The sequence below is a fragment of the Alligator mississippiensis genome, chromosome 12 (assembly GCF_030867095.1).
Source record: "Alligator mississippiensis isolate rAllMis1 chromosome 12, rAllMis1, whole genome shotgun sequence".
In the NCBI taxonomy this organism is placed as follows: domain Eukaryota; kingdom Metazoa; phylum Chordata; order Crocodylia; family Alligatoridae; genus Alligator; species Alligator mississippiensis.
Window position 1 is genome coordinate 62,912,585 of NC_081835.1, and position 25,905 is coordinate 62,938,489.

Below are 25,905 nucleotides of genomic sequence, written 5' to 3' on the forward strand. Positions count from 1 at the left end.
TCCAGGTGAGCAAAGCTCCTGGGGAACTCACGTGAAACGGGGCAGAGAGCGTCTGCTAAAAACAGAGGACAGCAAAATCAGCAAACCTTTCCCTTCTGCATCCTCGCCCAGCAGGGCTTGCTCTTCTGTGGCACTCCTTTGCTTTCCTGTTTAAAGAGAGATCGAAAAGCCCGGAGCAGAATCTGCCATGGTTGGGAATGGCTTCAACAAGGTGTTTTGGTTGACCCAATAAACCCCTTAATTCAAGAAGTTTAGGGGCTGGAAGGGACCTTGTGAGATCATCGGGTCCAGCCCCCCTGCTCTGGGCAGGAAAGACTGCTGGGGTCAAATAACCCCAGCAAGGTGTACGTCCAGTCTCCTTTTGAACATCTCCAGGGAAGGTGCCTGCACCACCCCTAATATGTGCTGTTTTGCAGCTGGGCCACAGACCTGCTAGGGATGCAGGGGGACTTTAGCAAGTGCGTGAGATGTACAAAGAATGATGGAGCAGAAGGGAAATACCTTCTGCACCCCCTCTGCGCCCAAAAGCTTTGGCAGCTGGTTTGCAGGGGATGACGGGGTGCAGCGGTGCATGCAGCCTCGTGGGTACCGGCGCTCTCTCCCTGCCACCTCCGCTTCCATCACTTCTCTTTAAGCAAGAATCAGCCGTCAGGGACCACCCTGCCACTTGGCTTCTGCTTGGGTGATCCTCGCCAGGGCAGATCCCAAGCCCAACGTGGTGCAATGCAATGCCCAGCGTCCACCTGAGCTCCAGCAGCTCCCCGAGCAGACAGCCCATCAGTAAGCCAGAGGCTTGCCAGGACACAGAGCTCAAAGGGTCGGGCGCTGCCCAAACTGCCTGCCGAGCCAGGGCTCAGCTGCGGACGGCGGGGCAGAGGCTGGGGAGGACGGCAGCTGGGAACAGCCAGCCCGGCTAGAAAAGGAGAGCTGCTTTCATTAGGATTTCTGTCATGCACCAGCCACAGGCTCTTCCCGGCAGAGGCCAGAGGGAAGAAAAGAGGGAGGTTGCACAGAGGCGCCTGGCACAACCCGGGAATGAGAAAGCAGCTCCTTGAGCTGGTTCAGCCAGTTAATTAGTTATTAATCTTTCCTGTTTGCCCTGGGAGATGCCGGCTGCCTTTGCTTCCCCCCACCCCATCACCCCCTCTCCCAGCCCCTGCCTAGTGCTCACTCCCAACACAAAGAGGCCTAGGCCTGCTCCAGAGAGAGAGCGCGCCGGCCAAAGCTGTGTTTGTTCGCTGCGTGGGGTATTGACATCCGTTTCTCGCGGGGCTCCTGGCTCAGAAGTCGGGCTTGGGCAATGCCATCTCTGCCTTGGAAACAAGGGCCGTGGGACTGGGAGGCCACGTTTTGCTCAGAAAAATGTTGCACGCACAGATCTAAGCCTACAGAGCAGCTGCGTGTGCATGTGCACACACACACACACATACACTCGCAGAGTGCAACCCAAGACCTGCTCCGCAGTATGCATGCACACCGATATACTCCATGCCACACACACGCAGCGATGACATGCACAAAGCCAATGAGCAGAGACCCGGTGCCGTGCATACATACAACCATTGTGCATGCACACACGCAACTATAAGGAGCTCCTGTGCGTGCACAGACAAATGCAGGCACTTGCACACAGCTAGTGACCAGAGAGGTGCTTTACAGAGGCCCCAAAAGAGAATGGACACATTTTTGGAGGAAAGGGGCATTGGTAGCTATTGAACACAGGAGTTGGGGACCTGGCCTCTGAATCAGACCTTAAATGCTGGAGGCTGCAAGTGGGAGAGGAAGAGTGGGGGGAAAAACCCTGGACAGATGCTGCCCATGCTGCCTTTCATCATCAGTTCTCTGCCCCTGTGTGACACAGGATGCTGGGCTAGAAGGACCTAGGACTGACCCAGTACATGGCAATTCTTATGTAGGCACACGCAGAACTAGATGCTCACAGGCAGTATATAGATGCACACAGTCAACCATGACGGGTCTGTATGCAGAGTTGGATGCACAACTACAACCGATGTCCACAGCTATACACACACTTATACACACATGGCTACTGCCCACATGTGCCTACAAAGCTATACGTGCATCAGCCAGTCAGCCCGTTGCTCCTGGGTTGTCCCTTCCCTAGCACACGGGCGTAGATTTATTGGCATTTGTCCCATGTATATGATGCATTTGTGCACGACTGTGCACACTGACCCACGTGTCTTCCCCCGGTGATGGAGGAGCAGAGGCTGCTTGCAGCTCCATCGCTGGTCCCGGGAGCGAGATGGAAAGCACTGAGATGCCTTATGCCTGTGAAGCGCTGCTGTCTCCCTGGCAGTCAGAGAGGAGCCCTGAGCAATGACTTGCTCTGACAATAAAGTGATTTCTCCTGGACGGCACGAGGCAGCGCAATGAATAGCTTACAATATCATTACAATGAAGCTGCAGAGGCATGGAGGCAGGAAATGAAATCTGAGACTGAGCGCCAGTTCTCCGCGCGTCTGCACAACCCATGAAAGATCACCGCTCCGGGAAGGGCTGGTCTACTGGGAAAAAACACACGCGGCTCACGGGGTTGTGAATGCCCGTCTTCATCTCCCCAGTGCTTCTCCTCTATTGACTCGACGTGGCAGGCAGAGAGCTGCATTTGGAGGGCTGAGCATGCAGAAGGGACTGCTCATTGCATCTCGTTCTTTTCTTTCCAGATTGCCAAGGGCCTAGATCGATGGGTCTCGCTCCTCAGAGCCTCGTGATCACGATAACAATTCTCATTTGATGCCTACAGTTAACTGGCAATGCAAGGAAAGGTTGGCGGATAACATCCCCTTCCATGGGAGGCCTGGGAAGAGCTGTCAGCTCAGAGGAGGAAACGCCAAATGTGTCTCTTATCTGCCGTGGGTCTATGGTTTTTAGTCCCAATCCCCCAAGTCATGTGGCTTTCATCACGCTAACTGCTCCCGATGGCTCTTGGCAGGGAAGCAGGGAGAGATGATGATGAGTAGGACGTAAGAGAAGGGGAAGCTGCTTCTGTGCCTCATGTTTCTCATTCCCTCCGCCAAGAGCGGCTGCACTGAGTTGTCGGGGCTGCCTGGAAGCGACGTCCTGGCTCAGGAGGGTTGGTTTGCCAGGCGGTGCTGGGATGAGGCTAGAAACTGGCCCTGAAACACTGATGTGTGGTCTCATGGCTGTATGCACACATGTGAACACGTGTGCATGCACACATGCACTCAACCATCTGGGGCATGCAATCTCCCCCCCCCCACACACACACACACACAAGCCTGCACTGGTGCTTACAAATGCACAGCCACCCATGCACAAAGGGCACGAGCACGCACAGCCTGGGAAAGCTACCACCCCAGCCAGGCTCTGGCTTGCATTCTCCCTGCATCTCCCATGCCAGGCACAGCGGGGTAAGCCATCTCCTCCGTTGGTCCCGGCAGCTCTGCCGCAGCACAAGACTGCAGGGATCCACCGGAGACAGGCAGGCGACTGCGCCGTAGCAGTATGCTTCCCTCCCAGCTCAGAAACCTCTTGTCCTCTGAGCCCTGTCTTTCCCCTGCCCCGGGAGCCACTGCATCTGGCCAGGAGCACATGGGGTGGATATCAAAGCTCTTCAAAGGTGCCAATAGAGAAGCCAAAGCAGAGGAGAGGACCCTAATGGGTTGATTTTTTTTTTTAATTGCATAGAATTGAATGGACAGGATTGGGCTTTGCCATCCTGTGAGCAGCGGGGGCTCACATGCATGCAGCCGCCTCCATCACACAAGCGAGATCCTGTCATCTGCAGCTCTTTTGTGTTCCCTCCGGCTCTCTCCAGCTCCCTTTGATTCGGTGACAATCGCTGGTCTCAGCAGGACACCCTGCCACCTTAGGCATTAAAGAGATGCGTGACAGCAAGTCGTGCTGACGGTCTTGCAAGCGGCCCATCTGCACGAGGGATACGGGGCGGGGGGACGGAAGCTCCCAGCGCTCAGATAAAGGCCAGAGTTAATCACCCAGAGTGTTGGCAGGGCAGATTCTCCATTATTTTACTCCCACGACAAGGCAGGGTGGAATAAGAGGGGTTTCAAGCCAGCTCTGGGCTTTCCATACTCTGGAGCTATGTCAAGGCCCTGGTGTGACATAGAGCAGCCTCAGCATCTCCTGTCTGCAGTGCCTTCCCCTTCTTGGTGCCCCTGCTGCACGTTACATACATCACGCAATGAACAGGTGAAGCGTGCAATACATTTAGACTGGCCACACTTGCAAAGTAACGCTCACATCACACACACGACTAGGCAGCTATAAGAAGAGCCAACCAGCTACCAAGTTTGTGCTTGAAAATGTACGACACCTCTATAGCTGGTTTCTACCCAGCTTTCATTTGAACACGTGGCCAGGCCCTGAGTGTCGCACACCAGCTCAAGGCCATTCACGCCGTGTCCAAGGTCTTAGGAGGATGCTCACGTTTGGGTGACAAAGTCTGCAGGCATATGTTGAATATCGTGCCAGAGGGTTTATAACATGAAGGGTTGGTGGGAGCCACAGTCAGCAGGAGCCAGCGTGTGCGTTCACAGCTGGTCTCTGGCCCTGGGGAAAGCAACTGGCCGCCTCGTCTCACTCTTAGTCCCCTAATACTACAGTTTCCAGAGGAAGGGAAACAGAAGGGCATGTAGCCAGCAAGCGAATTGAAAGGGGTTTTGGTCGCAAAGCAGCCTGCATGTATTTGCTGGACTTCCCTTCCTCTCTCATTGAGACTCTTGGCTTGATGGCTCAGGAATCTCATTGTGGAAGGGCTGTGAGCACACTGAGCTCCTCACCTCTCCAAGTGCTTTACAAAGGAAGGTGATACTCATTAGCCCCATTTTACAGGTAGGAAAATAGAGGCACAAACAGGTGATGCAGCCTCTCCACTGCCAGGAATATGTAGCAACCATTCTCCAAAGAGCAGCATGAGCAGAGCCCCCGTTTCATGGATTCGGGGCCTTCGTGCGGTGGCACTGACGTCATGTTATTTGCTGGAGGCTTCCCGCTTTTCCTCTGACACAGCCACGGGCAAGCCCCAGCACAAGCGAGGCGAGTCCCAGCTGAGACTTGACCGGCGGGTAATCGGAGGATACCGTTCCTCGGGCACTGCGGAGCAAGGTGAGAGTTATTCTCCGCCACGGATGCACACGGTGGAACCGCATCTGAACGCCGGGAGGAGAGTTTGGATCTGGAGCCCGAGTCGGCAGCTGGCCAGCTAGCCCGAGGCAGGGGCAGAAAGTGCCTCGAGGTCCAAGCACAGCTGCCGGCGGATTGGGACACCTCCGGGGACGAGCACGGGTTAAAATCAGTTGTAACTAATTGAATTTCCCCAGCGCCACAGTTCAGGTTCCTCAATCCATAAGAGAAAGGTTCCAAGCTTTTAGAAACTAATGAGAGTTTGACCCCATCTCTGAAGACACACGGGAAGTTTTCCAATACTGTCGATCGGCTTAAAAGGCCCCTTACTGTTTACGTATCGCATCAAGTCGGCGATGCGTGTTAGTCCTGGTGAAAGACTCGAGGGCAGGCTTGGTTTCTCCCCTGAAAGAAGGAGACGGGTCCCAGCAAGATGCGGATGGAGCACCCCGCAGATGGCTGTCCAGGAGAGCTGACCTGGGAGCTCCTTCCTCTGCATTGCTCGCTAACGCCGCTCCATTGATTCTCTCAGGCAGGGAGCAGCTACACAATATTTTAGCTGGAGTCATTAATAGGAATCAATCAATGAGAAGCAAAATAGAGTGAGAGAGGCTGTTTGTTTGGCCCAAGGCATCTTCTCCACGTGTGTCGCGGCTGAGCGCATGTCCTGTGCTGCCTTGGCTTTGGCATCACAACAAGCCGGCGGCTAGGAAGCAGGGCATGAAGACATCCCATCCAACACAGCCCAGCCCCTAAAAGACAAGGAATGAAACAAGATTCAATTTTTAGGCTCATCAAACTTGATGCTAAAACACCCACTCGCTCAGCACTCACATCTGGAGCCAGTCTTTCTAAAGAGGTCCCGTCCCAGTCTGACTCAGAATGGGGCAGGTTTTGCCGAGCAGCCCCGCAGCTAATGGCTCCACCGAGACATTCAAGGGCAGGTTTTCATGGAGCTGTTTGAGAAGGCGGCCGTGCTTCGGTCCCCGAATGGGAGCTGTGACCTTGGGAGAACTGTGATCTCCTCTGCCCCTGTGTAAACCCAGGGTCGCTCCAGGGAAATAAGTGGAATAACTCCAGACTGAGACCAGTGCAAACGAGGTTGTATTTACCTGCGGGAGGGCTCCCGGGAGCCAGGCCTGATTTATCCCTTGATCCTTCTGATATGAAATTGCTTTTCTAAGGGAGAGGGAATGCCTTTGCAAGGGGAGCATGATGTGTGTGTGCAGTGCCAATGAGTTCAGGCTTGCTCCTGCCTCCCCTTCTCTCACCTGCAAAATCACCGGTGCCTCCTGGCTGCTGTCTCATTAGACCTAATCCACTTCAGTATCGGCCAGCTGGGGATTATGCCTAGCTCCCGCCTTTAATTCTGCAATCTTTGCTATAGAAGAGGATCTGTTTTTTGCAAAGGAACCTATCTTCACGGGGATCCCTACCAGGCGGAGAGGCCTGTGTGACCAGTGCTCTTCTCTCTAACCACCTGCTGAGCAGATTTTGTCCCTGGCTGCTCTCCCCCCCAGCCCAGCCTTAAGGACCACCAGGTGCTTTCTTCATCCAGCCCAGTGCCCTGCTCAAGGCAGGGTCATCCCTGCCCAAACCAGCCCAGACATGGGTCGGTCGAAGCTGCATCCGTAACCGTGCAGCGATGGAGCCGCCCCAGCCTCTCCGTAAGCCGTGCCAGCGCTGAACCACCTCTTGGTTGGAAACCTCTTCCTGAGACACAACCTCAGTCCCTTTTGCTGCAATGTTAATCCCATTCCTTTCTGTCCTGCCCCCAGAGAAGTTTGTCTCTATCTGTTTCATTGCAACCCTTTGGGATTTGGAGACCCAAATCCATCCTCCCTTCTGTCTTCTCTCCTCCTGACTAAATACTCCCAGGTCGTCTAGCCTTTCCTTCTACAGCTTTAAACTACTTTCCTGCCTCTCCTCTGGACTCTCTCCAATTTCCTCAAGCCGGGCTCCCCAAACTGTGCCCAAGTGCGGCCTCACCAGTGCTGAATGGAGTGGAAGAATGGCTTTCTTTACACAAGTCAGTGTTATTAATGCTATGTGCTTTTAATAGCACATACCTGTGCTATTAATACTCACGCTTATAAACACACACATACCGGCACCACAGCTTGTTCACTGCCTGCTGTCTTCTCCTTACCCTGAAGACAGTGAGGGTGGATCTGGGGAGGGAGGTCTAGACTGGACTTTCCTTAGATGGGCAGCTTGGCCTGCTCTGGAGGATTGCAGAAGATGCTCCTTTGAACCTTGCCTAGGTCAACAGTGAGCACGTCTACATGTTCATTAATGCACCTTAGATACCGTGCGTTTAGTTTAGTACTGGCTTAATAAAGTACTAATTAAAGGTGTAGCACCTAGAGTTACCGTACAGTAGCGCCGGCACACTCTTATTTAGTGATGCTTACTGCGCATTCGCCTAATAACACGGCGCAGTAGGCTGTTAGCGCGGTTTGGGCCTTGACATGCTATGGCACCGTGTAATGCGCAGTAAGCGTCTCATGTAGACGCTCCCAGGGAGTAAAAGCTGCTGCCGTTGAATTTCTCCACAGGGGTTTGCATGACATGAAGTCTTGCTCTCAGATCTGTCACCAGGTGCCTGGAGTATAAGGGATGTATATCAAGGAGCACTGCCTTTCGGCGCTCTTTTTGGCAGCCTTAGAAGCTAAACTGGGAGACAGAGTAAGTTAGTCCTTTGCCCCAAGATAACTCTCCTAGGCAAGCTGGCCATCCAAGGTCCATCGAGGCTCCAGGGCCAGGGATCCAGCACCTTTCTTTGGCATGGAAGAAATGAGAAATGGCTGATGTGATCTCATTTGCATTAGAAATAAGGAAAAACCAAATCCTGTTGCAAAAGGGAGAAAGCTTCCAGCACGGCTGCCTCGAGAGCCGGCTGTAGCTAGGCAGATTTCTGTTTCAGAGTCGGCTGGATCCAGCTCAGGGCTTTTATCAGTTTACTCAGAGGGTTATTCAGTGCCGCTGATGCAGTGTCTCTTAGAGGTTCAGCGCGTGGGGATTTCCAGTCTCAGGCTGTACGTAGGAGGCAAGCTCAGATTTTGGGAGGCCAGTTATTTTTCATGAAAAGATGAGATCAGACAGTCCCTGACCCAGGCACGCAGCAGGCTAAGCTGGGAAATGGCTTCAGAGAGTATTTAGATACCAAATCACAAGCATAACAGCTTGGCTAATGGCCGGCGGGGCCCTGATTCTGCAAACACCGACCCACGTGCTTCAGCCGATACAACTGGGCTTTCCACTGAACTTGATGGCACTCCTTGCTCAGCTGAAGGTAGCCTTGGTTCAGCACTGTTTGAGCACAAATCCTCACATATTGGGCTGGATTGAAGTAACGCAGTGGGATTAAGTATCTTGGCAGAGGGCTCTGGGGTAGAGATGAAACAGGCTCAGATGCACGGACGAAGCCGTCCATAGGACTGGAGCTTGCTAAGATGCATTTGCCAAATGTCTTAGGAGCTTCGAGAGCTGTGATTAGCAGGAATGTGCTAATTGTTCCTTCCGCAGGAACAGCTTGCCCTGGGCTAATTAGCTCTGCAAACAAATAGCCGTGTGTCCGGGATACTCTGCTGCCGCCACGAAAAGCAGGAGTGGGTGAGGAGAGGGCAGCTTGACGTGTGCCCTCCAGGTAGGACCGAATGCCGCCTGCAGGAAGGGGGATGCTGAGAGATGCAAGAGGAGGAGGAAACACGCCACGAACCCCAGGACAGCGCAGCCAGCCACAGATTTGATTGCACAGGCCTGCGTGTATTGATGGTGGGCTAGCAAACAGAGCAAGAGGCCAAGCCTGAATTCTCCCCCAGGCTCTGCCCCGACAACTCTGTGCCGCTCTGCACCTCAGTTTCCCCATCCGTCCCCTGAAGACGGTGCTTTCCTAGGCTCCTCTGTGCCACCTTTCATGAATCCATGCAACGCTGCCAGGATGAAAGGTGTTATAAAAATACACAGTGTTATAGCAGTTGGACAAGGGAAGAGCCTCCCATTTACAGACTGACCAGCTGCATCCAGTGCCAGTCACAGTCATTTCCCCTCGGGCAGCCAGTTCTCCTCCTCCTGTCTTGGGAAAACATCTGCCAGGTGGGTTGGAGCAGTTCGACCACCTGAAGCCTTTTTTTTTCCCAACCTGACTCTGACACCTAGCTGCGTCCGAGCAGGGGTGGATTCTCCGTATGCATCTTGGCCTCCGTCTGGAGGCCAGGCCCTTTCCAAGTGCATAGTCTGTTCTCAAGAGAGTAGGCTTGAGTTCCTGCAGAAAGCCCTGCTGTATTCAGGGTGCCAAAACTATTGCAATATATGTAAGCCAGTCCAAATTTTACCTTTGCCATCCTCCACCTTGCTGTTTCTGTCCTCAGCGCTCTCGGGCAGGTGTCGCCCTGGACGTAGCACAGTTTCAAAGTCTGGATGCACCATTTTTCTGGCAGTTAAGGAGAGACATGCATTTGATCCCGTTATACTAGCACGACCCTTCCTATGCACGCACTAGTGCTGGAAAAAAGGTGCCTCGCACCAATAAAACTATGTGGGAGGAAGCTATTCTAGGATAGCTCCATCCCTACTTGTGATGCGGTATGAATAAAACTACCCTTGTATTAATTGCATGCTACCAAAAGCAGGAGGAAGGCTGAGCTGTCAGGAGTTTCTGAGCTCTTCTCTGACAACGCTGGGGCAGAAACTCTGCCGGTCATGTCTTGCTCCTTTTATTTTTAAGGCCATGTAAATGGTTGCTATTTTCAACACCGTTCCCTTGGCAGGAGACTATGTGAGGCAGGTCACTGGGTTGGAGTCAACAAAGGCATGGCTGGAAGCCCACCTTCAGCACTGAAAAATTCCCCCAGTCTACATCGCTACATGCCCAGGCCCTGATCTATGCAATTTTAGCTTTTTTCATGCCATGGCAGGGAAGAAACCTTCCTTCGATGGCCATGCTCAAGAAACAAGGTACTTAAAAATCACAGCAATTACATGCAAAGCTATCTAGCTAGCTAGTTATTCCCATCCTAAGCTGCTCTGAAGTCAGTGGAGACGATTTGGGTGTCGGGGTCTCCCCCAAGGAAGCAGCATCTAGGATTTGGCAGCAGCACCCACACACCAAGGCCCACTGTGCAGACAGAATAGGAAGTCGGTCCTGTCTCTAGGACCAGTGTGGGGCTGGCGAGGTATAGGCATTGCCCAAATTGCAGGGGTCTGTGCATCTAACACAACTCAAAGGCACTTTGGAAAGACACTTAAATATTTACATTGCAATTTTAAAGCACACTGTACACTTTTGCTGAAAGCACATACATGTGCATATGTTTAGCTTAGCAATCTCAAACTTTTTAGTCCAGACCCGCCCCCCAGCCCCTTCAGAAAACAGTAGGTCTTAGCTTTCTCTCATTTTTTCAGTTTCTTCTCAGTTTTTGTGTTGCAAAGAACTCACAACGAGCACAACAGACAGGCCAGGATGTTTTTGCCGCTCTGGATTCCTGTTGGCAAATTCAGGGTCGATCTTGTGACTCGCGTGTAGGTGTTTGCACACTTATCAGTGCTAATATTGCACAGCATGCTGCATCACCCTTCAGAGGATCTCATATCATGCCCCCGCGGTTGAGACTCACAAGTTTAACTGAATTTCACCCAAGGGGAGAGGCAGGGAAAGGCCTGTCTCTACTCTGCACAGGGGCAGCTGTAGGACTCTGTTCCTCTTCGTTTCATCCCGGCTCAGCAGCAGTTGCAGTAACAGGGATTGTGAAGCAAACCCCACATGCTTGAGGATCATGGTTATAGGTTCGAGAGCAGTTATTAAACTGGAATTAATCCCTGAGCTGTCACACGCAGGCAACTATTGCACGCGCATCTTTGTGCAAGAACTCAGCACAGCAACTCCACTTACTGAGGCCCATGCTCCAGCTTCAAATTTGCCATCAGAAACAACCCCTTTTCTTTATTTAGAAGCTACAGACTACTATTAAGCTTCTTCCCTTGTGTTGCTCAGTCTAATCCATCAGCGGGCTTCAGGAGAAGGGAATGATAGTTAGAAGACACGCTAACATTTCATTATAAGTAAGCATGTGAAACACAATCATTGCTTGATACGGTATCTGCTGCTATCATTTTCTGTCAGTAACTCTTCCACCTTGGAATTTGAATTTTATTTGAATAATGGTTGTCAACCATTGCAAACAGAGCTCATTAACTAACCTGAGTCCCAAGGTGACAGATCGTTAGCAACTTTCTTATCACCACGTTGCCAAAACCGAACGTCACTATGACAGTGCAGAAGTGCTCCAGGTTGTCGCAGGTTGAACTGCACGGCGCGTACACATTTCTACAACCATTTGTGGTAGGGTGCAGAGTTCTTTATCAGGATAACCGGGAAGTCCAGTAAGTTGCAGACCAAAGGGATAATATAATACAGGATCTAGATCCTAATACAATAAGGCATCTTTGTGGCATGAGCAAAACTCGTGAGACCAGCTATGAGAGGTCATCGGATGGCGTAGATCTACAAACTAGAAGTAAGAGGAATAACAGCTATATTTGTCTCTCTGCCTCAGCATTAAAGCAGCTTAGTTATCAGGGCCTCTTTAGGAGAGATAGTAATAAGACGAACCAGCAGCCCCTTCTTTGATAAGTGCCATGTGGGAAAGGTCTGTTCTGTTGCTGAGTTCAGGGATGAATTTAGAGGCTGCTGCATCTGAAAAAGGAGGATTGAACTCAAACATCCACGTGGAGCCCACTTTCCCATTATCTGCTCTCAATTTACTAGCGACTTTTATGGCCCATGAGAACTGAGGGTGCTCAGCACCATACAGCATCAGGCCCTGACGCTGCAAATGTCTCTCACCAGCCCAGAGTGATTTGGGAATTTTACTGCTCTTTTCTGTGGCAAGCCAAAATGTTTCCATTAGTGTCCTCTGCAAAACCTATGGAAGCCAATGCAAAAGTCTGCAAAGCCTATGGAAGCCAATGCAAAACCTATGGAGACCAAACTCCCCTTGGTCCTACTGGACTTGCTTAGATGGAGCCCATAGTGTTTGCTGCTATGAAAACACCTGCTGACGATACAGGACCTGATTCTCATCTCTCTCATTTCTGTGCACAGCAGCAGTAACTCTACTGATGCCAAGAAAAGCACTGGGTCAAACCAGGGAAAGCAGAGTCCAGCTCGGGGGGTTGGCACACAGTTACCAGCACTGTGCCTGGTAACAAGTGTTTGCTTGTTAGGACTGTTTGCAAGGAAGGACTTCATTTCCTTTTTGGTCTGCTTGCACAGCTTAATAGATTGCAGTGTGCTGTTTATAGGCCATTGGGTGTGATCCCAACTCCCTGAAAACCCCTTTGGATAGTGCGGGCGCTCCACTTTTCAGACATCCCAGACTCCAGGACCAGACATCATATTGCAGAGGGATGGGGAAAAGATGTGAGGCAAACGGTCAGGTGATCTCTGAAAAATCGGGGCCTCGGGAGTTATGGTGCACAACATGTCCAAAGTGTATTACATCAGATACGTCCTGTTTGCTGTGAAGGTGTCCTCGTGCACGCTGCTGAGCTGCAGGGGTATCTCTCATCCGAGCTCCTAGAGGCTGGACACAGTCTCTGATGGTGCCTCAAAACCCAGCACAGTTTTAAATAAATGTATCTGAGTTGCTTGAGTAAGGAAGATAGGGAATAGAGCAAGAAGTGCTGGGCAGCCAACACTGCAGGTGACTGGCAGTCTCCTCTCATGCAACCATGGGGGGCTGGACTCGACGATCTCACGAGGTCCCTTCCACCCCCGTGTCAGTGTCAGTGTCAAAGTCAATGTCAGCCTCGATGTCTAATGTCTATGAAACCGTTCATCTCTTGGTCATGTTCTGACCAGTGAGTTGCAAAATAGTTTCCAAAGTGGGTTGTGATCCACTGAATCCTCTGCCTGGCCACATGGATCACTTCCTCCGTGCTGGCCGCTGTTAAATGTACGGTGACATTCAAGGTATCACCCCTGATGTCCGTTTCCAGGTTCCTCCAAAGATGAAAACGCCGCACGTGCTCTAAGCTACCAGGGCACGTGGAGCAGACTACTGTGGGGAGTCAGGGGGCACTTAGGGACCCTGAAGGTGTTGTACAGCAACAGCTCTGTATAGGGATGTGGGAGGCAACGAGGCTGGGGAGGGTGCAGTGCTCTGGTGAGGGAGGTCTGCATGTTGCCTCTAGATGGCATTATCGAACAGGATACGCTGGGAGCGAGAGCTTGGATGGAGAGACAACTCAGAGTGACTAAATATTGGGAAGGGTTCCTGCTTCTGAATGGCCTTTTCCCGTAGGGACAAGAAGCAGCCGATAGCTTGCAGCAAGCAGACTTGTGCATGCACGCCCGTGGGTAGGGCACTCCGCCGTGGAGACATCTCCTGTCTATTCGAGAGGAGCCCGCTCATCCGGAAGGCACCTGGGATGGGTTCAGAGGCTGTATCCAGGGAATATCCTCCCTTTTGCTCTTCCAATATGAGGTTGTAGTTGGGCGTGGACAAATTGCTGTGAAATGGGCACAGCGTCCAAGTGGATCACTGACACGTAGCAGCCACCTCCCAAGAGAGATACTTGGCCCTGCCTAGACCATGCTGCCATTGGTAAGAGAGCCAGAAAGTAACCAGTTAACAAGATCTTCACTGGGTCCAGTTGGTGGCTTGAGACTGGGCCAGTCCCTCTTGCTGGCTTTAGATGAGCCATTTATCTCGCCGCTCCAGGTCTCCACCTGTCAGCAAGGGAGGAAGGACTTCCCAGGTTAGGACTGCCCAGTGTATGTATCTATGGGTGACCCGGCACACTTGGGCCCCGGTGTCTGGTGCCCTCTTTATTGTCCCTTCATCCCCAGGTCCCGGTCATTGCCGTGGTGTAATCCTTGTTCTCCTCAATCGACGGCCAAAAGATTCACATCAGGTCTGGTGCTGCTGGCGTCTCTCCCCTACCGTTTAAATGCATTTGAATTGGTTGGAGGGGGTTGCCTTCTTCAACGCAGCCAGGTAAGTCCTCATGCGCGCACTGTTTCTCATCCTGTGGCTGAAGAACAGCTGATCTGAAGGAAGAAGGACATGGACCTGCTTTTTATCTCAACGTGACCCTCCTGCTCTAGTGTCTTTGCCAACCAGCTTGGTAAAAATGCAAGGCATCTGCAGCAGGGTTTGGCTATTTCAGGAGGGGCCTGCTTAGACATTTATAGCAAATTGCTGAACTACATCCACTGTAATTTTCATGTTAGATGTCACCCTAGCCACATCCTGTATTGCACAAGCCAAGTCCTCTCTCTTCTCCTCACCTTCCCTGCCACCATTGTAAAATCATATTAGATGAGGGTTGAAGGGACCTCAGGAGATCACCTAGTCCAACCCCTGCTCCAAGCAGGACCAGCCCCAACTACATCATCCCAGCCAGGGCTTTGTCAAGCTGGGCCTTAAAAACCTCCAAGGATGGAGACAAGTCCACAACCTCTCTAGGTAACCCATTTCAGTGCTTCACCACCCTCCCAGTGAGGAAGTTTTTGCTAATATGCATCCTTGGACGCCCAGGGGCTCCTGGGGATATATTAGGCAGCCTCGTGAAATTGGTTCAGGGAGCAGAGGACAGCATTTCTGCCTGTGAAGATCAGGCTGTGGAAATGGGCAGGCGGCGGGGCTCTCACTGCAAGGAGTTGCAATCTTTGAAGAAGGAAATGCAAGGCTCGGAAGGCAGATCCAGAAGGCCAGGGTTTAAATCACACTTTGACTCATGTGGAGGGTCTGCAAAAAATAATTGGGCTGCCCATCATGACGCCCTAATAGAATCGGGGATGCCCCTAGGTTATGATTTTCAAATCTTATAGGGGGGTCTCATCTCTTATGGGGTGGGTTAGCCCCACTGAGCCCCCCCATAATTCAAACCCTGCAGAAGACACATTTATATCATTGGACGTTGGCTGCCATGGGCAGGACATTGGCTGCTGTGGTTCCCCCATTTAATGTGTGGTAAGTTTGGGCGTTAACACAACACAGACCTAATGGTCATCATAGGTAGAGTTTCGATTATGGTCATCTGGGATGGTTTGGACAGGGCTGATCCGGCCTCAGGGGGCTGGACTAGATGTGACCTCTGGAGGTCCCTTCCAGCCCCACTTCTCTTTGTCTCTATAACCCTATAAGTGCCCATTATTTCCCAGCCCTACCCCCGCTCACTCCTATGTGATTTAGCATTGCAAGTGCTGTCTGTCACTATAAGGATAAAGGGTGATATAAAAACTATTATGGCAGGAGATAATGAATACAAATTCCTGCTGTATGCAGATAATGCACTCATATCTATCACAGCCAGAAAGATCAGTTCCTGCCCTCTTATCATAAATTAACCATTTTAGTGGTTTATCTGGTCATAAAATTAATTGGACTAAATCTGAGTTACCTGGACTAAATTATACCACGAAGAATATGGTTAGTAAATGGCAGTTTCAATGGCAATCAGAGCCCATAAGTCATTTGGGTATTAGGATTTCCAAGAATATTAAGGTTACCGTCTACCAACTCTTGGAGGAGAGTCTTGATATATTGCTGGATCTTAACAAACGGAGCAGTTTGATGATCCCCTTGCTGGGGGGAGGTGCTAATATTTTTAAAATAAATGCATTATTATTTATCGGAGTCAACGTAGCGTGCATTCATTCACCCGGCTTCCGGTCCGAGGGGTGGAGATGTTGGTAGCCGAGGTGGTTTTGCTTGGCTGCCAAGGACCCACGATCCGGTGCTCAAACACTAAGCCACAACTGGTAGTCACCAAATGAGGAAGGACTCCGAGGGGATAGGTAGGGACTCACAAGTGCTGTGGACAATTCAGCCACGTGCCAAGCCCTCAGTTAGTATGAGTCTGGAGACCAGCATTGTGTGAGGCCATCCATCTGAGGGGTGCATCTCAAAAGGCATCTGAACTGAAATCTCTTTTTTTGTAAGAAGAGCAGGCCAGTGGCTGCGTAATAGAGACAAGCCACCCAGGAGCAGTGGAGCTGTCCTAGCCCTCCAGCCTAGGCTCCAGCTCTGAAAGACCCTCACGTGCAGTGAAGGTGGGGGGCAGGTTACCTGACTTTGCTGAAGCGGATTATCATGTCTTGTGTTAATCTTGTTTTTGCCTACAGCAAAGGGGAAAGTGCCTCTGAGTGCAAGAAAGCAGCTGTCTGCGGTTCTGTTTCAGCTGCGTCCTGGAAATAGAGTATTAAATTAATCCTAGAAATCACAGAAAATGAGGAACCTCAGGAGGGCACATCTAGTCCAACCCCTGCTCAAAGCAGGACCAGCCCCAAGTACATCATCCCAGCCAAGGCTTGGTCTACCCAAGTCTTCAACACCTCCAAGGATGAAGAGTCCACCACCTCTCTAGGACCCTGTTCCAGTGCTTTACTACCCTCCTTGTGAAAAAGTTTTAGTGGTTGCTAATATCCAACCTCAACTTCCCTTGCTTCAACTTGAGCCCATTGCTCCTTGTCCTGTCATCTGCCCCCACTGAGGCCAGTCCAGCTCCATCCTCTTTGCAGCCCTCCTGCAGGGAGGTGAAGACTGCTATTCAATCCCCCTCGGTCTTCTCTTCAGCCTCTCCTAAGTCATGTGCCCCAGCCCCCAAACCATTTTTGTTGACCTCCACTGGGAGGGAATGCATATACGTTTTATAAAACCAATTAATAGCGTGTCTTTTTCTTCCGTGGGGTTGGAGCACCTCATCTCAGGCCACGCAGGAAGGGCTCTGGTGGCTAAATGAGGCAGAATAACCCCATGTCTTTGAACAGCCTGCTGTGTCCTGCAATGGTCTTGTTCATGGCTGAGCCATCCTGATTTCTGGCTGATCCAGCCCTACGGTATTCTGAAGTTTCACAACTCGCACGTTGCTGGCATGACACCTGCCTCAAGAATTCATGGCTGTGTGAATAAGCCAAGAGCAAAATGCCATAATTAGCCACCCTGTTATGCTCACAGTCCTCTAGATCCATGTGCTGACTCAGCTGGGTGTAGAGGGCAAAGAGACAGGATGCCAGAGGGGTTTTTCCTGCTGGGTTGAATGAATAACGCACAAGGAAGCAGGATGCTCTGTAGCTCTTAAACATTGGGAATATGACAGGTGCTTGCTTTCGGTACAGCCGGGGATGCCATGGGTTAAACATAATGCATTTATCCTCTTTCTCTAGGACAGGCCTAAGGAGGTCTGAGCAGAAAAGTCTCTCCTCTGCATTCAGAGGACAGTCAGCAACGGGGTGAAAACCACCTGGCAGTGGCAGCACACATCCGCATGTGCTTGTGCCCTCCTTTCGCCTCTAGCACAGCCGTTCTCAACCTTTTTAGACTCCACGTACCCTTTGCAAAACACCAGCTCTTACTTTTCGCTCGTTCTTTGACTACAGAAAAAAAAAGACAAAACAAGCAATTCTTCTGTTCAAACAGACCGCAGCAGGTCAGACTGTTCCCAGCACCAGGGATTGTGATTTGCAATCTCTGGGTTTATTGTGCGAGTCACGTGTAGGTGTTTGTACGCTGAGCGGCGTTCATATTGCATAGTGCCCTTAAAAGGCTCCTGCGGCTCTCCAGGTTGAGAATCACGGCTCTAAGAGAGTTGCATTGACTCCAGGGCTCCTCGCACTCACCTGGGATCCTCAGCTGGACACAGGTAGGACCTTGTGCTGAAAGGGGCTAGCACCCGAAATCCCCCTGGCAGGTGGTGGGGCCACATGCGGCAAGTGGAACAGGTCCGTGCACCTTGCTTTCCTCCTGTGCCCCGCCGTCCCCTGCAGCCAGGCAGGGGAGAGAGCAGAGGCCACTTGTCAACCCTCCCCATGCTGCTTTCTGCAGACACTTCAGGCCTCCTCTTCCTCCTCCTCTGTGTGCACCAAGGCTCAAGTGCCCCGTGATGTGGCTAGAAGCCAAAGGAAACCGCTAGCCTCCACCCCAGCAGGCTTCCTCCGGGCTCGGCCGTACACATGTGATGACTCTGAATCTCATGCTAAGATGGGGCCGACTCACAGAAGTTAAAATACAAAATACTGATGCTAACTGCATAGTGCAAGAGGATGCTAGTTCACAGCTAGGCCACCTAAGAAGAAATAATGAGGTATCCCTTCCAGCTTATCTTACTATATTCATGATGATTTCAAGCAGGCTTCTGGTTGTCTGGTATGTAACGGGGTGAAATGTCTATCCTTGATTAATTAGTATGGTAAATATTACCGTACTCTCCTTTCTTTTGCAATTAACTCATGCTGACGTGCAGGAAGAGCCATTCTCCATATGTGATAGGTGTCTCCTCCTGATTTACCTTGTTTTGCCTAGTGGTTCCCTCGATCCTCCAAGGACACTTGTGTTTTTCCTGGTTGTTAACCAGTTTCTTGATATGTTCCAAACTCAGTAGAAATGGATAACCTCTTGTCACCGAGGAAGGCAATTCATTCCAATTGGGACTTTCTGATAACCAGGAATCCTGGTTTTCTCTGATTTAAAAAAATCCCCAATTTCCAGTTAAAAAATAGTAATCTCAAATCCACATTTTTCCATATTAAAATGAAACATGCATATACATACACATACACATATTAGTGTTACATATGTGTATGTATATATGTGTGTGTGTGTTTATATATATAACTCATGCATATATATAGCAGTGTTTTGTTTTAACCATGGAAAAATGTGGATTTAAGGTTACTTTTCTTTAACCAAAAATTGGGGATTTTTTTTTTTTTTTAATTGGAGAAAACCAGAATCTCTGCTGATAACCAATAACGAGCAGTTTGATTAACAGGATTTTCCTATCAAGTACTGCTTGGGGCTCTCTTGATTTACACATTTACAAGACTGCTTTGAAGATGCTGGGCTAAGGGTATAAGAAAGCACTGAGACGGCTAACAGCACGTGCTTCAAGAGTGAGAAATCCCTCTGACACCAACTGCTGCTGCGCCCAGCTTCCTCGAGAAGTTGGGGAGAAACAGACCCCCTTTTCATTGCTGGTTTGGTGAGAAATCATCACCCTATAACTAATTACTGGACTTTGCTTTGGGCTTATTTGACTTTGAATACTTGGTATAAATAAAGCCTTTCTGTCACTCATCAAACGAGGTGTCGTGTCAATCCCGGAGACTAGTCTGAGGTTTTACTTGCTAGCAGTGTGTTCTTGCACCAGCTCCCAGGCACGAGGTACTGATGGGAGCTAACAGCACCAGCTGAACCAGGAACCGAGTGGGGCCTCCAAATGAGATGCTCTGGACCTGGGCTTTGGAGGGGCTCTTCACCCACAGCTCTCATTGACTGCCAAGGAGATTTGGGGTGCTAGTCTCTTTTCAGTACAGGCTCCTGCCTGTGTCCAGCTGAGTGCCCCAAATCAGCAGCCAGTCAGGACAGCATTGATCGTGGGCTTTGAGGCTAATTGCCATTATAAACCTATGCCTATGCAATCTCCTCCAAGCCCTTCTCTCATCATTTCTAGCATGTCAGGCACCAAGAAAACCCCTTGCTTCACACACAGCTTCATAATGCAGAAACCTGTGGGTAAATTGAAGGAGGATTTGCAGGCAATGCCCTGACATGCATGGGTAGCTGCTCTGTGGTTCCACGCTTGCATGGCACCTACAGGATTGAGCCCTGAGCCTTGATGAGGGCTCCTTTGTGCAAGGTGATGGTCAGTCATGCAGGCAGTGTCTTCAGGCTCAATCCTGCAATTGGCCACAGGCCCTGAATCCATGCAGAACACAACAGGGAGCTTGTGGATCCAGCTGCAGGCTTCGGGCCCCGGGGATACAAGATGCTATGCAAATGCAGAGCATGATAAGCTCCAAGTGGACTGAGGAAGAGCCTCTCTTATCCATAGCTCAGTAAAGATCGCACAACAGGAAGCTTCTGGACAATATCAGATGCTTGCAGGACAGCTTTACCTCTTAATTGCTGGTGGCCAGTCATATCCCCTCAAGCAGCCAGTTATCCTTTTGGAGTCTTGGAAAAATATTGACCAGGTGAATTTGGAGCAATGCAACCACCTCAGGCCTTCTTTTCACGGTCTGGCTTTGTCACCCAGTTGCTGCATTACCCACACTTAGCTTGGCCTTCGTAAGTCGGGCCCTTGGTGGCATGTCGCCATTTTAACAGAACAAGGAGCAATGGGCTTAAGTTGCAGCAGGGGAAGTTGAGGCTGGATATTAGGTAAAACTCTCTCACTAGGAAGGTGGTGAAGCACTGCAACAGGTTACACAGAGAGGTGGTGGACTATCCATCCTTGGAGGTTTTTAAGACCCAGGTAGACAAAGCCTTGGCTGCGGTGATGTAGTTGGGGATGGTCCTGCTTGGAGCAGGGGGTTGGACTAGATGCGACCTCCTGGGGTCCCTTCCCACCCTCCTTGTCTATGATTTCTGTGATTTCTAAAGCAGGAAGTTGTTGTCGCAAAAAGCCTTGCTGTATTCAGGGTGCCATAAACCGATGCAGCATGCGCCCATGGGTTCAAAATCCCACCGCCCCGCTTTGTCTCAGTAGGGATGACACACCACAGTACAATAACCCTGGAAAATACCTGCGTGCATAAACCGTCTGCTGCTGATTCTGCATTGTATTATCTGTGGTCGATACAGCATCCAAGGTGGGTAGGGTTTGGTCTGACACAACCACTGACCGTGTCCCAGTGAAGTTAAACGAAAGCCCAGTATGATGAGAGTCCCACTTCACAGAATCCATGTCCATGAGAATGAGGGGCTTGGCGGTGCCCAGCTGCAATTGCTGCTTCCTTTCAGCTAAAGCAAGCAGGGCAGGTGATAAGAATGAACCAGGCCCTTCATTCACCATCAAGCATAAAAACGCACCCATTTCTCAGCCACCACATTGTTGCTTTCCTCCCCCTCGTGCCCTCAGCACTCTCAGGCAGGTCTTCCCTGGACCCAGCACAGATCTAGTCTGGTTACACATCTTTTCTACCTCTGCCATGTAGGGTCGGGAGCTTTTATTGACGCTATTATATTAACCCAACCCATCCCATGGATGCATTTATACTGGGAAAGATGTGTCTCGTGCCAATAAAACTGTTTGCCTTCCTATGGAGAAGGACGTTATTCCAGCATAATGCCATCCCCTCTATGTGGCTAAGACTCCAGCTGTATTAGTTGTGTGCAGATCTGAACTCAGCAGCTGTCGGCTTTGGGAGCAAACGTAACCTTTGTAGTGCGGTACGTGGGCCACGGGAGAGGGCAGAGCGCCTGGCTGCTGAGCCGGAGGGTCCCTAAGGCACTTTGGATGGATAGAGGAAAGGAAAGCTTTCTGAAACCAACCTGCCTGGATCAGCTCTGGTGCGGGGAGAGTCCTGCGGTGGACCGACTGGTCTCGGGTTTTGTAGCTCCTGCCAGCAGCGGGAGGCAGGCTGAGCTGTCGGGAGTTTCTGAGCTCAGCGATGCTCGTCCGCGCTCTGACGCCGCCGAGGCAGAAGCACTGCTAGTCGCTTCCTGCTGCTTTTATTTTTAAGGCCACGTAACCAGCTGCTACTTTCAACACAGTGCCCTTGGCGGGAGGTGGCGCGAGGCAGGCCACGGGGTGGGAGCTGGCAGAGGCCCGGCAGCGAGTCAAGGGTAGATGCTCTGCGAGGCAGCGTGGAGCATAACGGGATCCTCTACATAGAAATAGCACAAGGCTGATAGCAGGGATGGGGGGAGGCAGTCCAGCCTTTCCCCTCTTTCTCAGCTCAGCTGTAGGTAGGATGCTTGACACAATACACCTTTGCCTCCACCATCCCAGAAGGGCTTTTCCACCCTCTCTTCCTAGGCTCATCCTCCCCTCTGCCTGCTTTGCTCACCTGCACGCAAGGTGTTTCCTCTCTCTCTTCTCGATGTGAGACCATTCATCAAGAAGAGCTTGCCGCTTGCTGCTTTCTCTCCTCCATGGGAGCTAATAAATCCAAGCTAAATAAATAGAAGTGAAGGGGAGAGTCGTGGTTTCACAATGAATCACGAGGCGAAATGGCAAAGCAGAGTCCTCCCAGAGCTGCCACCTCCACCCCCACGACCGGCCTGATTGAAGTCACAGGAAATTCCCCTGGCCTGCACCGCTCTTTACATGCCAAGGCCGTGTTTCTGTGTAACTGTCACTTCTCTCACACCGCAAGAATGAAGGAGCATTCATTTTCGATAGCCGTGCTCAAGGAAGGGGGAGAGAGAGACTGAACAATCACAGCAAATACAGTGCAAAGCTATCTAGCTAGCTAGTTATATTCATACTAAGCTGCACTGAATGGATGAAGACTGTGTGGGTACCAGGGACCCCTAAAAGGGAGCAGTATCCAGGATTTGGTAGTAGCGCCCATGCAGAATAGGGCCCAGCTGGATGTAGGCTTTGCCCGAATTACAGGGATCTGTGCATCTAGCACATCTCAAAGGCACTTTGGAATAAATCTAAGTCGTCCCATTGCAATTTTAAATATGCACAATACACCGAACCACCTAGAGAGTTCTGCTAAAAGCATGTAAGTGTGCATATATTTAGCTAAATCTCATTCAGACGAGGAGGGGCAGGAAAAGGTCTCTCCCTGCTCATTCGACCTCAGCACCACCTGCATTTCAGTGATTCTTAAATCTCCACTTACTGATGTGCAGGACCATGTCCCAGCTTTGAATTCAGCATCAGAAATTACTCCCTTCTCTGTGTTTATTAGCTACTGATGATGGTTAAGATCCACCCCCATGTTGCTCAAGCTAGGGAATAAATATTTAAAAGAGAATTATAAACAAGCATGTGAAAGACTCGCTGCTTGATACTATATTTGCTGCCATTATTTTCTGCCAGTGACTCTTTTGTCTTGGAATTTGAATTTTATTTGAATAATGGCAGTCCAGTCTTGCAAGCAGAGCCGAGAACCTAACGTGAGCTCCAGCGTGATAGATCAGTCGTGGCTTGCTTGCTTACCCCATTGCCAAAAAGCAAATGTCAGAGGAGAATGCAAAGGGCTATCACAGGTTAACATGAACAGCGGGGCTTTCCAGAGTCCCACAAACTTCATCCGTACAGTTCACATTTCCAATCAGAGGAACTGGAAAGCTTTATATGATGTAAACTGAAAGGCTTAATATAATATAGTATCTAGAGGCTAATACAGTAGTGTTTCTTGATAGCACTGGGGAGACTCAGGAGATCAGTTGTGAGATGATATTGGATGGTATAATACTATAGACCAGGAGTAAGAAGAATAACAGCTGCACTTGTCTCCCTTTTCCAGCATCGAAGCAGCTTAGTTCTCAGATCCCCTTTTCTGAGAAATGCCCACGTGGGAAAGGCCTGCTCCTCTCACTGAACTCAGGGTGCTCCTGACTCAACACAAGGCTGCTGCATCTGAAAAAGGAAGATTGAAGTAAAACGTCCACTTTCCCATTACCTGCTCTCAATCTCCTTGTGATTTTTTACTGCCAATGGTAGTGTTTGCTATTTTGAAAAGACCTGCTGAGGACTCAGGGCCTGATTCCACCCTCTCTGAACCTGGTGCAAAGCAGTAGTAATGCCACCAGTGCCAAAACAAGGTGCAGTGAAAGCAGAGTCCAGCTCAGGGGGGTGGCACACAGTAATCCTGACTACGATGCAAACTGGGAACCCCTTGGGATAGTGTGGGTGCTTCGGATATTCCAGACCTCCAGCAGCAGACATCGAATTGCAGAGAAATGGGAGAAACTGTCAGGTGGGCCCTGAAAATCAGCTCCCTGGGAGTTATTGGAGGCAGGATTTAAGGCGTGAAGAACTGCAGCGCTTTGGAAAGCATTTACAGGGACATATGCTGTACGGATTAGAGATGGGTCCACAGAGAGCGTGGGGCTCAGTGACAGAAAGCAGGTGTCCTTACTCCGGCCAATTCAACCGCCTGCGGCCAAAATCAACACAACTTTTGCCCTCCACGTTTCGGTTTTTATGCAAACAAGCTCTGATGGGGGAGCAGGAATGCCCTTGGAAATGAGGGGATAAGGAAACTTGGAGAGAAACTTTAAAAAGGGGAAAGTTAATCCAAGTCCAGCAAGGCGGAGCTTGGACACTTGAGGAAGAGCTTGGGTTTAGGCTTGGGCTTGGACTTGGATTCACTCTTGGTTTGAGCTTGGGTTTGGACTTGGATTTGATCTTGGATTTGGATTTGGGCTTGGATTTAGGTTTGGGTTTGATCTTGGATTGGGCTTGACGTCCCAAAGGTAGCTAACATCCTTCATAGCCACCAGTTTCCCAGGGACATCACACAGGTGCCGGGGCAGCCCGCATGGATTCAGATGCAGGATCTGGGCCCAAGAAACTAAATCATCTACCTATTTTTCCCTGCCTCTCTCACATCCACACAGGCACCGACTCCGCAAACTGATCCACATGGGCTGCGGGCTCAGCCTGGACATGAAGCCCTGTTTGCCAGGCAGCATTTAGGAGCCTGAATTGTTTTAATCTATTGCTTTTCCTCCTTTTAACACCCACCTCCACCCTGCCACGTGTATATTTGTGTCAGAGCGTGTGCTTTCTTCTCCCACAGCTTTTGCTCGCTTGTGTACTCCCACAGCAGCAAGTGGGCCCTGTTTCTCCTCCCCCCTTCACCAGGTTTTAGTAGTCCAGAAACATTGCTGCCTGTGAAGAAGCTCCTGATAGTATCAGCGTGGGATCACAACGGGGCTGGCAGAGATATTCAGAATACTTTCATGTGACTGTGGTGAGAGCCAGCCAATAATGCGTATCTCTGTGTAACGATAAGTAGGTCAGTAAGATGGGCAGAGGAGATTGCCCTCCACGATACATTTTCAACAGTGCTTGCTCATCTTCCAGTTGCTGTAGGCCTTGGCGCGTCTTTGGGTTGTCACGACACCCTCACGCCAGCTCCCTGCAGAGAAGAAGTGATCCAACGTGAAGTTTTGCCAGCTCTGATGTGGTCTCAACAAATGCTATAAACACGGCCTCCACTTTACAACATAAAAACGTAGCTCTCTGGTTGGAGACTGGAAAACTCCTGTGCCTCCTCCCTCCCAGTCTCTCGCTGGCAGCCTCCAGCATTTCGGGTCCAGCAGGGTCCGATTCAGGGGCCGAGCCCCTCGCTCCCAGGCTCCACAGCGACGGGTGCCCCTTTCCTCCAAGGACTGTGCAACAGCAGGGATGTGCCCAAGTCCAAACCCACGACAAGCTTCCACCGAAGACCAAACCCAAATCCAAGTCTGAATCCAAGATCAAACTTAAGCCCAAACCTAAACCCAAAACCAAGTCTAAATCCAAGCCCAAGATCAAACCCAAGCCTGAATCCAAGTCCAAGCCTAAACCCAAGCCCAAATCCAAATCCAAGCTGAGATCCAAGTTCAAATCCAAACTCAAACCTATGCCCAAGTCTAAATCCAAGCCCAAACTTGAATCTAAATCCAAACCCAAACTCAAGCCCAAATCCAAACCTAAACCCATGCCCAAATCCACGCCTAAACTCAAATCCAAATCCAAACCAAGCCCAAATCCAAGTCTAAAATCAAATCCAAATCCAAGCCTAAACTCAAATCCAAATCCAAGCCCAAATCTAAACCTAAACTCACATCTAAATCCAAGCCTGAACCCAAGCTGAAATCCAAAACCAAATTCAAACCCACGCCCAAATCTAACTCCAAGCCCAAACCTGAATGCAAACGCAACCCCAAATGCGAACCCAAGCCGAGGCGGGCACTCAGCCGCACCCGAATGCAGGTCGAAGCGGGAGTGCAGACTCGAACCGTGCTGCGGGGCGGGGCGGGGCCGGGGGCGGGGCGGGGCGGGGCGGGGCCGCGCCCTTAAGGCGGCGCGGCGCTG

At 50.6% G+C, this 25,905-nt stretch overlaps 1 long non-coding RNA gene across 3 annotated transcripts; it reads right to left on the minus strand.

Annotated features, from left to right (window-relative positions):
• Positions 1-1,637: 1,637 nt before the first annotated feature.
• On the minus strand, positions 1,638-25,833 carry LOC106738031 (uncharacterized). Of its 3 annotated transcripts, XR_009455943.1 has the most exons (4): positions 25,736-25,833; positions 21,929-23,457; positions 21,411-21,745; positions 20,494-20,879 (listed from the first exon to the last, which is right to left on the minus strand). It is a non-coding gene; the product is annotated as an uncharacterized LOC106738031 (long non-coding RNA). The 3 variants fall into 3 exon arrangements; XR_009455944.1 differs by lacking the exon at positions 20,494-20,879 and adding an exon at positions 1,638-5,879 and having other exon boundaries at positions 21,929-25,833; XR_009455942.1 differs by having other exon boundaries at positions 21,929-25,833.
• Between the last annotated feature and the right edge of the window lie 72 nt (positions 25,834-25,905).